A 4316-nucleotide genomic window follows, 5' to 3' on the forward strand; every position below is an offset into this window, starting at 1 on the left:
GGCTTTTAACCTGTTGGCAGATGCGTGCATCAGGCAAGCAAACCAGTTGGTGTCGTTTCTTTTCATGTTCTCCATTGCAGGGATCTGCCTATGCACAGCCTCCCTCCACGGAGGTTTCTTTCATTTTATGAGCATTAGTTTAAAGGAATTTGTGGTGTTTCTGGTATGAAATATTGTTGAATGTGTAGCTGGGAAGTTGAGGCATACAGAGAATCTGACTCGAATGAATTTACTATAAAGTCTTGGTCAAAATATAGTAAATTCCCAGACCAATGCTCCTGTTGTTTGAAAACCTTGCACGATTATTTATGAGACATTCAAGGCCTGTCATATGTAGTGATCACCAGTTAATATCTGCATTGCTCAAGGGTGGTTTTTTATTTGTGGAAGGGGGACAGAGAGAGGAGAGAAGGACATAATGCTGCGTGAGTGCTATTCTTGCTGGTATTGCATCTCGTTTGCATGCTGTGCCGACGCGTGTATTAGATACAGACATATTTATGGAGCGACTTTGTATCAGTGAAGCATTCATTGATACCGATCTACAGCCTGCTGGGGCCGACACGTTTTCTGTTCCCAGGTGAGGAGTCCAGACACCGGGGCTTAGTCAGCCCAGGTTGACACAGATCTCTATTAAGACTTGGGTTTATTCTCTAAGCTTTTTTGGAGCTTGACGAAATTCCCTGGTAAGATCTGCTTGCATGGCAGCTTTTGCTCCTGTACAAGTTAATTTATGACATGTTTAAAAGTTTGCTTTCAGATAACCGTATCTTAGGGTCACACAATTTTCAAATAGACAGTCCTGGATGTGTCTGTCCACAGAACAGCAAATGGCCGGCTTTGAACCACTCTTATCCAACAGTGATTTGTTTATGCTTCCTTAGAGGCACGGCGCTTACTGAATAATTTGTTACCCCGTGTTTGAGATGAGTGCTTCTGTTAGGAAGGAACGCTGTGCCTACTGCTCCTCCCTGGCCACTATTTTCATTTTCAGTTAATGCAGTGCAGTTGACCATCACCGCTGGTTCTCCAAAAAGCCTTAACAGCATCGTGCTCAGGGAGCGTTGTTGTGAGACAGTCGGAGCTCCTGCGTGCCCGGTCCCTGGGAGGATAGAAAGTAATGCACTTCTACGCATACAAATGTCTGCACATTGCTCTGTGCTGGTGCAACTTGCTTTCATTTCATCCTTGCTGAGGACGGAATTGTTCTTATTTTGTGTGTGCATGTGTTGTGTGAGTATTTTGCCTCTGTCTGTCTCTCTTCCCTTTAAGCACGGGCCTGTGGTGTAGCACAGACAGTTGCACTGCAAGTGTTGGGTGTGAGGAGAGGACTTGCGAGGAGTCCAAATGCAACACCACAATTCCCTTTCTGTCCTCTCTGAGAAAGTGTGTCTTCACGCTCTAATTAAACAGCACTCTGACATGTTTTTGCTGTTTTGATTGCCTTTGAACTTTGGCAGTGTGATAAACAAACTTTGCTTCCCTGCCTACGAAGAAGTCGCACTGTCTGGAGGCAGTTTATTTCCTTAGTTCTGACGTGGCAGAGCTCAGCACCCCGTTCTCATGGCATCGGTACAGGTGCTGATGCCATCAGCAGAGAGGGACGGCAGCTGCTATGGCACGGCAGGCGACAAACCGGAGACGCTGGAGCATGGATGTCTCTTCGATGGCCCCTTTAGCTCACCGAGATTTCACTCAGTAAACACGCAGTTCTTCCCACCGGGGTAGGCTGGGGCTGGTGGCGGTGAGAGCACGCTCCTTCTGATCACTGCGAGGTGGTGCAGACACTTCACATGTGCGTGAGCTGCAGTGAGTAATGAGGCGGGAGGAAGGAAAGGAGGACGAACGTATTCCTCATCATGTGGCATATATGAGAATGAAAATTGTCTGTCAGTTCCCAAGCGGTTTGTTCACGTTTCAGAGTTTGCTTATGACGGAACAATAAAGCAGGTGCTGTGGGGTGAGACGTGCTGCGTGGGGTGGGCTACCGCAGGGTGGCCGGGGGGGCTGCCCTGACCGCCAGCAGCACCCAACCTGAAGGGCGCAGCGACCCCGGCAGAGGTGACAGCGGGGACCCCGGGCCCCAGGGAGCCCTGCGGGCTGCGGGCACCGCCTGAGAGAGGCTTCGCACGTCCGCGGGGTTTGCACATGCTGCCACTGCACCCACACCCCGCGGGGAGCAGAGAGGAGACAGGTGATTAGTGAGTGATGCTGAGAAAATAAACACATTCAACGCCATTTACTCTCTCAGAATACAGCGAGCCTGAAAGTTAAACGGGCAGCTCCAGAAGAGGATTATTGTTCATACGCTGGGTAACTAACCTGCGGAACTTCCTGGCATTGTGGAGGTGGGGAGCTTCATAAAATTTACAAAGGATTAGGCAGCTTTTTTTGGCTTTCAAATTTATATTGAAGCACACTGCAAAAGACAACAGGACTGTCATGGAAGGAACAAAAGCTTTATGACTTGTTTTGTTATTAGCGTTATTAGCTAGCACGTCAAGTCAGCATTTCTGAAGCTGTCCCCCATTTCAGGTGCGTAAACACCGTGGGGAATCTCACTCTGAGGTTTGAAAGTCTCAGCCAGTGAAAAGGCTGAGTCGCGTTTCCGTAAGATTAGGGCGGGCAAGCCGCCTGTTTAGGGCGATGGATAAAGTGCTAACCCCGAGCCAAAGGGACACTCATCTCCTCCTTGAGATGTCCGTGCTGTCTACATGTGATTGCGTGTATTCTCTGGAACATCTGGCACAGGCCAGTGTCAGCAGCTCCTAAATTACGGATCATGCCTGGTGTCACAATTCCTGTGTAAAATATTGAAGGTTGGTTTTAAATAATGTGACAGTGTCCCTTTTAATGTCCAGATTGCAAACGCCACAAAGCTTTCAGCCTTCTTGCTTCCATTCTGCAAGCCTGAAAGAAAATTTATCTCTGGCAGTTTTATCCGTGCCTGTTGGCAGGCAGCCCGGCGCACCTCGAATAGCCACGAACACAATGAGCTAAACCTGCGCTCCTTGCAACTCCATTAATGCCGGAGGCATTACACCTCAGGTGTATTGGGAGCACTTGCTTAATGTCCCCAAACAAGTTTAGATTACGTTGTTTTACCCCAGCAAGCATGGCTTTATTATAAGATCGGCATTCTTCTAACTTCTTTGGAAGCATTCTTGCTTTTTTGTTAATAGCTACGACAGAAGTCATGGGCTAACAGGCCTTAAAGGAAGAGGAATCTGCGAGAACTGGGAAATACCCAGTAGCAGAAGTTACTGGTGTTTGTTATGAGCAGGTTTGTCAGTGGTTTCTGTACTACGCAGAAATTAACCACTTGCTGCTATTTACCATTGCAAAACATTCCGTGTTGAAAGGTGATACTTCCAATGTGCTCTGTTGTGCAAACTGAGGTGAACACAGGGACATGGCCCTGGAAACAAAAATCCATTGTTTTACGACTCAGCAAACATTCTTTGGACTCTGCAGGTATCGGCCTCTTCATTTCCTCCCATGCAAAGGACAGAAGTATTTGAGTTATGCGAAGTTACACCTCTTTATTTGCAAACAGTGGCAATGCAGCACCTTCTCAGGGCGCAGGTTTCAGCGCAGCCCCACTGCTCAGCAGGGGCGGCAGCGCACGGGCACGGCCGGAGCCTCTGACGCTCCTGAGACACTGTAGACGTCAAAAAAGATTTGCAGTGGAAATTCAGCCTCTCAGTAAGAGAAAAACAATCGGAGAGGACTGGGCAGAGAAATTTTCGATTTGAACCATAAAGCTTTGCAAGGATTAATTTTCAACTTCTTCAGTGGGGACGTTGATTTTGAACGAACTTCGCTGTAGTTAGCAGTTTTTAGTGTGTCGTTTGTTAAGCAGCCGTGCCACGCTCCCGAACGCCGTGATTTTCCCTGTGCGTACCTGATGTGTAACGCGCACCCTGCAAGAGCGAATGGCTACGCTGAGCCTTTGACACACTGCTACATGAAAGAGCTGACGTGGAGAGCAAATGCACTGGATTTGTGTTTTCCACTTGAAAAAAATGTCTTCATGGGTGTATCTAAAATTTTAGCCGTTGTTTTGACCTCTGCTTTGGCCCGACATGCTCGAGCCAGCTGTGAACCAACCATCCCGTGCGATGGCGGCCATGTGGAGCGGTGCTCTGTGCAGGCGGCACGTGCACATCCCAGGGGAGGTGGGTGCCCGCACACCCCACGCCAGCCAGGGACTCGGGCACCGGGGGAAGGGTGGTATGAAGCACCGGGGCTGCTGGGGGCCGTGCGGGCAGCGCAGGGCGGCCGAGGGGGGCATGGCCCGCCTGCAGCCGAGAGTC

The sequence above is a fragment of the Charadrius vociferus genome, unplaced genomic scaffold, assembly GCF_000708025.1.
Source record: "Charadrius vociferus isolate BGI_N301 unplaced genomic scaffold, ASM70802v2 scaffold1077, whole genome shotgun sequence".
Taxonomy (NCBI): Eukaryota; Metazoa; Chordata; class Aves; order Charadriiformes; family Charadriidae; genus Charadrius; species Charadrius vociferus.